Below are 13,352 nucleotides of genomic sequence, written 5' to 3'. Positions count from 1 at the left end.
GGCGAGTATAGTGAAATTCTTACTGCTTCTGCGCCTTGTCGCTGCGGCTCTCACTACAAATCCGTGCAGGGACTTTTAACTCATCATGTTTAGTGAAGGGGAGCCCCAGTCTATACACTGACGCTGAGATGTATTCAGCACAGCCTGGAGAACTGCACGTTTTCGCCTCCTCTTGTGTTCTGCAGAGCAGCTGACTTATGACGGCTGCAGTTTGCCTGTCGAGAAGGCAAAATGCAGGCTTTTTACTGTATATTAAGGAGCACAGCTTTGACAGGACGATTCCCCAGTCCTTTGCGCTAACAATAGCCGTATTCTTTCGAAACTCGTCCTCTGCAGACTAAAATGAGCCCCCGCGGCAAGACTTTCTCCACTGTGAGCTGTCAGCTCTGTTGTCGCTTTTGCTACTGTGCTGGTATTGGAGATGTCAGTGAGTGTTTGTTTGGAAAGGGTGGCGGGAGCTTTCAGCTCTGCGAGGGATTAATGATTAAACTGCGGCGAGGGGTGGGGGCTTTGTGTGCACACAACAATTGGCAGACGAAATATCAAACATTCAGGAGTTTAGATTGAAGTGTGCGGTTCCTAATCAGGCACGGGCTCCCGGGTGGGCACAAGAGTCAGCAGCCAAATCCTGAAACTAGAGCTAACAGAATGAGCTGTTCAGAAACTTATGTGCAACAACAACTTATGTTTATATAGCGCGTTTTAAGGTAATTAAAAACATCCCTTCACAGGAACATAATAAAATTAGACACCGAGCCACATCAGCAGGTATTAAGTCAGATGACCAAAAGCCTGGGCAAAGGGTTAGGTTTTAAGGAGTGTCTTAAAGGAGGAGAGCTGGAGAGGTGTAGGGAGGGAATTCCAGAGCTTAGCCACCTATGGTGGAACGATTAAAATTGGGGATGTGCAAGAGGCCAGAATTAGAGGAGTGCAGATATCTCAGAAGGTTGTGGGGCTGGAGGAGATTACAGAGATAAGGAGGGGCCGAGGCCATGGAGGGACTTGTAAACAAAGATGAGAATTTTAAAATCATTACAACAGTGACTACACTTCAAAAGTAGCTCATTGGCTGTAAAGTGCTTTGAGATGTCCAGTGGCTGTGAAAGGTGCTATATAAATGCAAGTCTTTCTTTCTTCAACTGGAAGCCAGTGCAGGTCAGTGAGCACAGGGGTGATGGGGGATCTGGATTTGGTGTGAGTTAAGACACAGGCAGCAGAGTTTTGGATGACCTCAAGTTTACAGAATGTAGAGTGTAGGAGACCAGCCAGGAGTGTGTTGGAATAGTCGGGTCTGGAGGTAACAAAGGGACAATGAGCTGGGACAGGGGTGTAGACCAGTGATCTTCCAGAGGTGGAAATGGGCGGTCTTAGTGATGAAGGGTATATGTGATTGGAAGCTTGTGTGAAAGGTTTGCTGCCAGGTTGTGGGCAAAGGTTAGAGGAGAGATTTTGTTTTGCGGGTGGGCAGGGTGGGGGCTCCATCTCTTGAAAGTCCGCTGAAGCAATCACAATATGAGAAAAAGCATTTTACGCAGCAACTGGTTAGGACCTGAAATTAGACTATCATCTGAAAAAGAAGAATGTGCAGGATTACGGAGAGAAAGCAGGAGAAAGGCACTATGTGAATTGCTCATTCGGAGAGCTGGTGCAGACATGATGGGCCAAATGGCCTCCTGTGCTGTAACAATTCTGTAATTGCGAGAGCATCTGTTCCATATTGCACACTGCCTTGTGAAACCTGTGACAGCGCCAGTCTCACTTCCTGAAGATGCCAACATACAAGTGCATAGTTCCCTTGGGCACTGACTACCCTCTGGGTATTCTGTGCAATGGATCATTCTTCGCATTGCAGTCCACGTTAGGAGGGTTGAGGAGCAGTTGGTTCTGTGAATCGAGACTGATGCTGATGGATTTCCCAGTGGGATTCCTGGATTAACAAAAACTTCTTTATTCTGCTGCCCCATCCATGCCACCCTAGGTGGTTGGTTGGGGGTGGGGGGGAGGGGTTGTATAAAACCAAGTTGTAGCACCCCACATCTAACTAAGATCAGCACAGTCAATACAGATTTAGAATCAAGACCATTTTGCGTAGTCCACTTCAGTTCTGTACTTAGCAGCCCACATCCCAGCTTTAAGGGTTTGAAGTTCTCTCACTATTGCTGTGGATTGTTTGTGAATGTGGGACTCTCAGTCCTGATAGGAGGTATTCTAAAAAACATTACAGTACCTTCATTCTGTCAGTCCGGAGATGGGAACTGTTACTGTAGCCTTGACATGAGATCTCTATTACATGAAGTGGGTTTTTTCAGAAATTCCCTCTGATTTTTTGCCTTAGGGCACCTTTGTAAAGCATGGGCGGATTTTTTTTAGTACATGAAGTGCATTAGTCATAACTGGATGAGAGTCTGCCAAAAATCGTGTAATAGGGCTATTGAAATTTAAGCCCAGAAGACGAATCCTTCTTTCATAAAAAAAAGAAATCAACCTCATTAACCTCTTCCTTCGCACAATTTTCTCTTGAATGCACAGATGCCCCCTTGATGGCTCAGTGTGTATATGAACTCCCTAGAGTGCGGCGAAGCCAGCCAGACCAAGAAAGGTTCACTCCCTCAAGCCTGTCATCTCTTTCCAAGGTAGATTAAATAGCCATCTACAGCAGAGGAAAATCCGGGGCTCTAGAGAGAGGGCAGGACGGTACATGTAGTGTTTCGGATTGCTCCAGCAAAGAGCTGGCACAGACACAATGGGGTGAATGGCCCTTTTTTTGTGCTGTAAACACCTATGGTTCCATTGATCTCAGTCTTGACTATACTCAACAGCTGTGCATCCACAACCCGCTGGGATAGAAAATTCCAAAGATTCACAACCCTCTGAGTGAAGAAATTTCTCCTCAGCTCAGAGCTAATGGCCAACCTCTTATCCTGAGACTGTGACACCCCCACCCTCCAGTTTAGAGTCTTCAGACAAAGGAAACAGCCTCTCAGCATCGGGTCTGTGAAGCCCCTTAAGAACCTTATACGTTTCAATGAGATCACCTCTCATTCTATGGAGAATATGGTGCCATTCTATGTGATCTCTCCTTGTAGGACAACCCTCTCACAGTCCAGGAATCAATCTAGTCTCTGCCTTTACAGGACAAGAGGAGAACAGGAAGCATTTGGGAGGAGGGGTTGGGTTGAGTAGATCCTACAATCGTCACAAAATTTCCAATCCGGCAGACTGGGTTGCATGTGAAAATTCTGTCAATGTGGTTTATTACTTTGTGCTTCGCTGCCTCGTATATACAGGGAGTTGACATCAACTCTTTGTTCTGGTTTCTGGCTCCTTGTGTGGAAGATACCAACGAGCAACTTGCTGAAGCCAATGAGGCAAGTGGGCAAAGCCCTCCAAACAGCACTCATCATGGTCCGCACAGTCATCTTCAGAACTGGGGCCTTAAGAGAAACCATTTCCATCACAAAAACAGAGCAGCCTGCTTAACCTCGCACTGTGTGTGTCAGAAACATTCATTCTTGAAGCTTGAACATCTTGGGCATCCTTATGCTTTGGAGATGAAGGACATTGTGTGATGTTAACCATGGCTGTTGGGTGTGGCCAAGTTGATTTTTTTTTGTTCAATTGGTGCAGTTTACATGAATGAGATTAGTACAAATGGACAGTAGTTTAATTGCAAAGTGTAAAATGAACAGGCATCATCAAATGAGGGACCAGAGGATGTTCTGGGCTCAAATCCCTCTTGGACTGATACCCTAATAATGCTCTTGCATTAGAGCTCTGGAGTCATTGTGACACAGGAGGCCATTCAGCCCATCAAATCCATGCCAGCTCCCTGTAGACCAATCCAGTCAGTCTCATTCCCCCATTCTATCCCCATAGCCCTGCAAGTTTATTTCCCTCAAGTGCCCATCCAATTTTCTTTTGAAATAATTTATTGTCTCCTCTTTCACTGCCCTCATAGACAGAGGGTTCCAGGTCGTTGCCACTCGCTGTGTAAAAGAAATGCTTCCTCACATTCCCCCTGCATCTCTTGCCCAAAAATCTGTGTCCTCTTGTCCTTGTACCAGTGAAATGAAAGCAGTTCAGTATATGTGTAAAGATTTATCGTGCTAACTCAACCCATTTACATGCAAATGAACAGCATTTGCAATCTTAGCATCAGCCATAGGTAAGGTTTTTGCAAAGTCACCGTCATGACTTTGCGACTCTCTCCAGTTGACCTGAATGCCATCGGCACTAAATGTTTGTATTGTACACTGGTATTTTCAGGCAGAGACAGTGAATGAAAATCCTGTTCCAGCTTTCTTATATTACAGCGGCCCTCTTGCCTTTGGAGGCAACCCTTAAGATGAGGCCTGAGTGAATTAAACTTGAGGCATTTTAATCCCATTTCCTGGTGGATATGAGCTGAAATAATTTAGCATGAATTAGTGTTGGATTAGAGTTGCTATTCCTTGACAATCTTTCCTTTTTGGCCTGAGTTTTTTAACCCCAGTTCTGCTTGGAGCTGCTCCCACAGTAATGAGATGTCGAACAGATGCCGTGTTTGGTTGTAAGGCAACACTGATATTCTCGTGAGGTGGAAATGGAAGTTACAGAAGAAGGCAAAACCTTGCCTTTCCCAACCTCAAGACATTCCAAAGCACCTTACATCCAATGAAGTACTTCTTGTAGTGTAGTCACTGTTGTAATGTACAAAATGCAACAGTTACACACAGCAAAATCCCACAAATAGCAATGTGATAATGAACTGGGAGTGAGCTTCTGTCTCTTGGTGTATCTGGGAGTGAACCTCCATTTCTCAGTGCCTTGGAGTGGGCCTCCCTCTCTCGGCGCCTCTGGGAGTGAGCCTCCGTGTCTCCAGCACTCCAATAATGCTGCCAGGACTGTCAGTTGCAGGGAGAGACATGTGCAGACCATTTCTTTTTGAGCTAAAGTTACACAGATGAAAGAAAGAATTTGCATTTATATAGCACCGTTCACAATCACAGGACATGACCAGTCAAGTACTTTTGAAGTGTAGTCATTGTCGTAATGTGGGAATGGCTCTGCAGTGATGGGTCACTGGTGATTTCACCATAGATTAAGCTGAGGGAGTTTGCTAAACAGCTTTTCCTAAAGGCGTGAATCCATGCCACCCATACATCTTATAACAGAGTCGTCTGAGGCCCCAACTCTCCATCCCTCAGATTAAGGAGAGAGCAAAAGAAACCTGTTAAAGGAGAGAATGCTTCAAATGATAGTTTACATTGGTTTCTCCCTCAGTGAGAATGTCACTGGAGTGGGAAATGGTGCAACTGCCACTTAAGGTCGATTGTTGGGAGAGAGTAGAGGGAGCTTTCACTGACCTGTAAGCACTTGAGGGAATAACAAATGTGATTATGCTCAGCATGGCTGTCCTACACTTAAATGAGAATGAGCATTAACTAAAGTTGGTTAAGATAGGTTCTTTAATGTAGACCACGAGCCCTGTACATTTAAGATGCTACACCACCGTTCTGCAGCAATTCCTCGATTGTTATCTCATGATGTGGAGATACTGTTGGAAGAGTTACGTGGTAGGAAAGCTCAGATGGCTATTGGACAAACAATTAGCTTGTGTTGTCTTCATTGCCTGATTTCTGAATCCTTACAGTCACGAGGGAAGGGAAGACAGACAGAGGCCTCAGCTTCTGCCAGTAACATCTGGATTCTGGTTCTGACTGGAAAGGCCCCATGGGTAATCTGAAGCAATTACAGCTGACAATATGGTTCTATCTGAAAGGCCAAAGGAGGACCAGGTGGCTGAGGCCCTCTGCACCAGAGGAAGCCTTAAGGGGATAGGCAAGTGTAGGAAGTGAACACTTTCCCACATAAAAATGCTCTTTTGTTCAGTTGGACTTGTGGGGCAGGGGGTGCTTTTTGGAAACAAAAGGAAATTCCATTATCAAACCAAGAAGATTGTATCAGGTCAGGAGCAGATTCCTGCCCCTTCCATTTGCTTTGATGCCTGTTTCCCCGGAAGCTTTCCTGCCTAACGCTAAAGTCACAGCAAACAGTCCAGTGTGGAACAGACGGCTGGCCATGCAAGTTTAGAACAGAAACATGGAAAACATATGACATGGGAAGACCATTCAGCCCATTGTGTTTGTGCCATCAGAAAAAGAGTTATCCTGTCTGATCCCACTTTGCAGCTCTTGGTCTGTAGCTCTGTAGGTTACAGCACTTCAAGTGCACATCCAAGTGCATTTTAACCGCAATGAGAGTTCCTGCCTCTACCACCCTTTTTTCAGACAGTGAGTTCAACTCCCATCTAATCCTTTGACCAATTACTTTAGATCTATGCTTCTGGTCTATTGGCCTCTCTGCTATGGGAAATAGGTCCTTCCTATCCACCCTATGTAGGCCCCTCAGAATTTTGTACACCTCAACTTCCTCTGTATTTAAAAAAAAAACTTCATTATAGGTGCAATCTCTGCGATGTTGCCAAAGTAAATGGCAGCACTTGCTCCTGACATCCAAAAAGGTTATTTTTATGCAGGATATATATCGCTAATTGTTTTATTAAAGGCAGACCTTTTAATTTATTCAATTTGAAGAGGGATGTTGAGAGTGATATTCTGGTCAAGCAAGCATGACCGAGATTGCAAACTCTTTTAAATACAGGGAGCTGTGGTGATTTTCCCAAGTGGGCAATATTAAGATGATTGAATTTAAATTCATAGTATATTTTGGGGAAAATAAATTACTGTATTCCGAAAATTTGTAAAGTTACATTGCAGCACAGTTCAAAAGTGGCAGTTCACATGCTGCAACCCAGATCAGTTATGTGAAATACAGTAGATGGAACTCTTGGGTGCCTCACTCCACTTATTGGATCGACCTCATTTTCCTGATGCCAGGCAGCTCTGTATGTTGCTACCTCCTGCAACGCCAGAGGAATGGGGCCAACCTGTGAGAACATGCACCTCCACCACCTCATGGCTGAAAGAGAAAAAAGCCACACACTCCGCTCTGTTTGAAAGAAAATGACTATTGTAAAAAAAAAAAATTGAGGGAATGTTCCATTGATCTCAACATAAATCAATGTGACAACGAATGCTGGGTTAGAGGGGTTGCAGTATTTAGACCACTCAAGTTAAAAGTCATCCTCAAATAAGTTTTGATTTAATTGTTTAACAAAATATTGTATTTTGCTGTTGAATTATATTAGTATTTACTTATTCAAAAGCATAGTTTCCTGAGCTAAGTTTTTCACTGAAGTTTGTGCTGATCTAAGGGAAGGATGTTATTCCAGAGAGATGGAGCTTTTGCTTTATTTGACAGCATCAAGCACTCAGGGCCCAAGTTCATCGCAGCTAAATACTGAGTAAAGCCCCCTCTGCTATGCCCACATACAGTGTGTACCACCCCTACTGCACCAGTATAGTATTTCTATTTCCTATGCCAATCAACCTGTGGCCTTGAAGGTTCCTGATAGGCAGGACAGTGTCAAGGAGCCTTAGTAAGCTGGCTCATGGGGTGGGAGGATATGAGTTGGCATCTACTATCCTACCCCCCAAGTGCCACTCCCCCCCATTCTCCAGGTGCCACTCTCCCTGTCCTCCAGGTGTCACTTCCTCCCCCCCACCCCATTCTCCAGGTGCCACTCCCTCTCATCCCCTGGGTGCCACTCCTCCCCACCATCCCCCAGGTTCCACTCTTTTCCCCCCCCCCGCCACACCATCCTCCAGGTGCCAATCACTCCCACCCTCAGTGAGTTGCACAGATCCAGGTATATCTGCTGGGGGATGGCGACTTAAGGAACTTGGCACCAAAGCCTTCGCTCATTAACTGAAGAGAAATTGGAGCCAGCAGCTGTCTGGTGGGAAAACAAAAGTTGCACAAATAACCTCCTAAATACAAGTCCTGTCGTATTTTGAATATCATGTGAGGTTTTTTTTGTTGTTTGGAAAGTGGTTATATAATCTGTCTGAGGCATTCAGGAGAAACTTGAGGGTTTCTGTGAGACTGGTGGCTCGTGTTCCCACAGGCTGGTGAGGGTGAGGCATGTTCCATGAAAATCCATCCTAAAGGCTAAGGATTACCTCACCTGAGTGGTCATTGTTTATGCGTGAGGCTGGGTGGTAAGTGTTTGACGGCTGCTTGAGCACGTTGGCGGGTGGGGGCATCTGCAGATTAGCCTGATCTTGCCCACTCTCAAGCTTCACACGTGTGCATTTTGCAGAAGCCTGTTTTCTTTTTATTCCCTGGCTCTCCCTAACTCAGGGTGTGGGACTAACTTTAACTTGCTCTACCGCTACCTCCGCTCCGGTAACTTGGCACGACTGGAGATCAGGCCGGGCATATTACTGTTCTAGATAGAGTCATTACAGCACAGAAGGAGGCTGTTTGGCCCATTGAGTCCATGCCAGCTCCCTGTGGAGCAATCCAGTCAGTTCCCCACTCTATCGCCCTAGCCCTGCAAGTTCCTTTTCTTCAAGTGTCCATCCAATTTCCTTTTGAAACTGTTGATCTTGTCTGCTTCCACCATCCTCATAGGGTATGGCCCCATTTCACAGGAGGCAGTGTATTTAACAAAGGAACCATTATGACAACAGTATAAGACTTCCTCTCTCCACCAGCGCCCCACACCCCCACCACGCCTTTTAAGAAATGTCAAAGCTCCAGTAAGAAAATCTCACTCTCTAAACGAATCAAAAACATTCATTTGGGAATTGATGAAAGTGTGGGCAACATGCTGGCAACATTCCCACCATTTTCCAAAATGTATGGGCATCAGGCAAGGCTCTTGCCACTGATGTTTACAGTGCTGGCCAAATTTAAGTTTGGATATCTCTTAAGTAATTTCACAAACTGTTAATACTCAAGTCTTTACAATGACAGACTGCACGCAGTCCCTTTCCTGTTGTATAGCTTTGCATCCAGTTGATCATGACCTGCAAACCATTCCAGAGATGCTGTACAAACCAAGTGAATTGATTACTCCCACAAGGCAGCATCCTATCCGACAGCTTGCCTCATCAGTGCATTAAAAAGCATCTTCCTGCACATTTCAGCTTTCAGGTGAAAAAATCTTGTAGCATCTAAAGAAACGTTCAATTATAAAGGGTTAAAAATTCCAGTTAGAGATGTTTAAGTGAATAGGCATTAGTCCAAAGCAGAAATCCAGTTTCAGCATATTTTGTGTTCCCATGTAAAGTGCCCAGATCAGAATTTCTACCCTGTAATGTTGGATGTGTATGAGCTGTGGCTCAATTGGTAGCACTCTTGCTTCTGAGACAGAAGGTTGTGGGAGCAGGTCCCACTCCAGGACTGCAACAATTGAGGCTGACACTCCCAGTGCAGCACAGAGGGAGTGCCGCATTGTTGGAGGTGCCATCTTTCAGATGAAACATTAAACTCTGTCTGCCCTCTCAGGTGGATGTAAAAGATCACATGGCACTGTTTCAATGAAGAACAGGGAAGTTCTCCTTGATGTTCTGACCAATGTTTATCCCACAGTCAACATCACAAAAAAACAGGTTATCTGGTCGTTATTGCATTGCTATTTGTAGGAGCTTGCTGTGTGCAAATTGGCTGCCATGTTTCCTACATTACTTCAAAAAGTTTTTTACTAGCTGCAAAGTGCTTTGGGACATCCATTGGTCATGAAAGGCGCAATAGGAACGCAAGTCCCTTTTTACTGTAACCTGGTTGGTCTGCTTGAAGCAATCTTCCCGTTCATTTAGAACATGGTTTACTTTGAATATACGGCCTGGTTGTAAAGGAGAATGTCTATAAATATCCATAATTTTTAAAATCATATCATTTGGCAGTAATTTTTTTTGCCTTTAAACTTAATGAACCAAAATCAATCTAATTGGATCAGACTAATTTGGTTCTATTATCAATAATTTACTGTCCTGTTTCTCATCATGCTTTTCTGCAGTTTGACTTGATCCAGGGTTAGATTGGTGGCAGGCTCCAGCTCAGATTAAACTAAGAGCCTCTGAAGCCATGGACTGTGAGTAGGTGGTGTAAGCGCTTCGTATCATCAGAACCTGCAGATTCCATTTCTGCCTGCTAACTGCTGCCCTTTTCGATCCTTAGCACATTTTGAACAGCATTTGTGATAAGTGGAAAAATTAGCTTTCTAATCATTTTTTCCTTCTTCAAAGCAACACCCATTTTCACAAGCTTGAAGTCTTTAAGGGTTAAGGCATGCCTGCTTTAGAATGTTCTTCTAGGTCCAATGCTGGTGCAATGTGGATGGAACAGGCACACTGAAGTGTAGCGTGTCTGTAAGAGTGATCGGGAGGCTTGGTTGTGCACCCTGCAGGATGGTGGAACCATAGCAGCCTTTCAGCACAATAAAACTCTTCAAGATTATGGTCTGTAAAAGGGGGAAATGAGAGCTTGTACATTTTATGCCACTGTATCTTCAGCTTCCTATGTATTGTTGTCCGTTCCGAACCCTGGCCTTTTTATCAGAAAGGAAGTGTCGCATGATCAGGAGTACAGAGATTGCAGAGTATCTTTTTGGCATAAACAAGTTTGTGAAATTCTGTCCAGCTCTGCACTTCCTGAGTGTCGAACATGCCTATTTAAAATGCCGAGAGAGAGGGATACTCCTGCTCCAATCAAGGATTCAGATAACTTGGGCTCAGACTCTCCAAAAGCATGTAGGTTCTGCACCCAAGGTTCAAAATATAATCAATTTAATCCCTAAAGTACCACCCATTAAGAAAGGACCTTTGGAGAAACCTTTCCTCTTATGTAAACCAATGATTAATTAGCAAAAAGAAAGACTTGCAAGTACTTTTTGAAGTGTAGTCACTGTTGTAAAGTATGAAAAACAGCAGCCAATTTGCGCATGGGAAGCTCCCGCAAACAGCAATGTGATAATGATCAGATAAACTGTTTTAGTTTATCTGAGGGATAAATATTGACCTGGATACTGGGGAGAACTCTCCCCATTCCTCTTCAAAATAGTGCACTCGGATATTTTATATCCTCCTAAGAAGGCAGACAGGGCCTCAGTTCAATGTCTGATCTGAAAGAAGGCTCCATTTTGCACAGAGCAACATCTCATGAACAGGGATGAGATGAATGACCAGTTAATTCCCTCTGTGAAAGTATTTTAACATTGGATGGATTGGGACAGCCTTGCAAAAGCTAAATTAAAATAGTGATACTAAAGGTCATTTGAAAATGACACCAGTACCACTGATTACAAAGAGTTCAATTCTTTCCGATTTTGAATGGAAGGTAAGATACACAGAGAGTTGTGAGGCTGTAAGATTCACTTCCAGGGCTAGTGGTTGAGGCAGGAACCAAGTCAACATTTGAGATTAGATTGGATAAGTGGATGAAAGCGAAGGCAATGAAGGGATGAATAGGGCAGAGGTTAAATGCCAGCCCTGACTGGTTAGGCCTAACAGCCAGTTTCCATATATATATTTCTATTTAATTTTTTTTTGGCAAGGTTCGCTGAGGAAAGAATGGTCCCGAAGGGACCAGGAGGACAACCTTTGACTAATACTGTGGGATCTTGAACATCCACCTGAACCACTGCAAGGGGCAGAAGGGGCCTTAGCTGAGGCCAGAGGCCCAAGTCTACTTGCAGTAGCAGAGCAGAGGCCACTCAGTCAGATCTGCACCTTAGCGTTTTGACATGTTACAAGCACATATCCCAGAGTTGACACTTTGCTGATGGGAACCCCCTCCACAGATACAGAGAGACGGACTGTAACTATGGAAAGACTAATCAGCTTCCCTGTGATTGTAAACCGTTTTTAACATGATTACACAAAAGAGAGTCAGGTCCTTTTTTAAACATGTGACAGTCCATGGTGTGACCTTAAAATGGTTTCACAGAGTCATCCGAGTTAGTATTGGTTTGTGTGCTGTGAAATATAAGCTGCAGCGAACTTTGGGCCTAGTGTGATCTCCTTGTACTCATTTCGGTCGCCGTGATGGGTCAGAGAGGAATTCCTCAGATATTTTCCCCCCAAATTGGGCTTGAGGTTTTTACCTTGTTTTCGTGCCTCTCCTAGGAGATCACATGGTTTCAGGTGGGGAGTGTATTTATTGTGACACACAGGGGAGCACAATTATGGGGGACAGATTGGATGGTCTTTACCTGTCTGCAGCCATTAGTTACTTTGCCTTGTGAGATGGCCACTGTAAGGAGTGTATGAGGCGATAATGTGGTCCCCACACAGCACTGCTGGTCTGAGCACTGTTTTAAGCTCCAGGCACGTTTGGCTGCTCAATTGAAATAAGTTCAGGACCTCAATGATATTTGTATGAGTGAACTGGGCCACCTTGGGATGGGTTTGGCACCTCACGTGCAATGGAAGCCTTGGACCTTCATGCCAGAGAATGTATTGAACTCATGGATCCGTCTCCATAGCTATTTCACAGCCATCCGCAGAGATAACTGAGTCTACCCCCAGTACAGCTCGAACCTACATTTGCTCTGGTTGTGCGGAGAGCCCCTTCATAGGGAAGAATTTCCCCCCCGCGTTGGGGAAGTGCAGGAGTGGGCGCACATCCGATCGGCACCCCCAATTGGGGCCGCCATTTTACGTGGGCGGGCCAATTAAGCTGTGCGCTCCCTGTGCAGGTGGGGGAGGGGAATCTCTCAGCTGAGAGTGCGCTCTTTCAAGCATGCTAAGTGCTGCCTCAGGGAGATCAACGCCAAATTTAAAAATGGTGAAGGGACAAAAATAAAATTTCCCTGACATGTCCCCTCATGTGACACTGTCACATGAGTTGGGACATGTCCATCACTTTTAATCAAGCTTTTATTAAATTATTTAAAACCCTCATGAAAGCTCATCCTGCCCGTGGATGAGGTTTGATGCTTTCTCTGAAGCCCGCCAGGGCTCCCAGCCTGCCCGCCAACCTTAAGGCTGTACGGGCAGGTCCATTAATTACTTCAATTACTTTTTAAAATGGCCTCAATTGGCCGTTGACAGGTCGGTGGGCACACAGCTGATTCGGCTGCGCCCCCACCATCCTGAAAATTGAAATGAGGTGGGGTGACGTCAGGAGTTCTGCCCAACGTCATCTCGCGTCATTTTACACATCGGCGAGTGGGCCCCATCCCCCACTCGCTGACCTAAATATCCTGGCCATAGTATTCATTTATCACCACTTTCAAGAAATAGCCCCATTGTCTTGCTTAACATGAAAGGAGAGAGAGAAGGAGAAAATAAAAGTTGGGTAAAGCAAATAAGACTGCCTCAAATTTGACACAGGATGGCTGCTATCACCTGCTTTCCACTATTCAGGACCTACCCTAGTGTTCCTATATCTAGTGTTACCCTGCCCCTCATTGGGTTAGAATGGGTCTTAGCAATAGACTTGTCATGCCACAATCACCACAC

The 13,352-nt window shown here is 44.9% G+C and overlaps 1 protein-coding gene across 3 annotated transcripts in view; it reads left to right on the top strand.

The window, feature by feature from the left end:
- Positions 1-13,352, top strand: part of LOC121273312 (tensin-2-like) — a 242,753-nt gene that overhangs the window by 77,362 nt on the left and 152,039 nt on the right. Inside the window, exon 1 of one of the 3 annotated variants that reach the window (XM_041180443.1) lies at positions 8,088-8,102. The exons of the other annotated variants lie outside the window; for them this stretch is intronic. The gene's annotated coding sequence lies outside the window, so the exon portion shown is untranslated. Of the gene's footprint in view, positions 1-8,087; positions 8,103-13,352 lie in introns of those variants that run through there. 3 annotated transcript variants of the gene reach the window in all.

This window comes from Carcharodon carcharias, chromosome X (genome assembly GCF_017639515.1).
Source record: "Carcharodon carcharias isolate sCarCar2 chromosome X, sCarCar2.pri, whole genome shotgun sequence".
In the NCBI taxonomy this organism is placed as follows: Eukaryota; Metazoa; Chordata; class Chondrichthyes; order Lamniformes; family Lamnidae; genus Carcharodon; species Carcharodon carcharias.
Note: the sequence above shows the minus strand (reverse complement) of the source record. Positions and strands in the feature narration are given on the sequence as shown.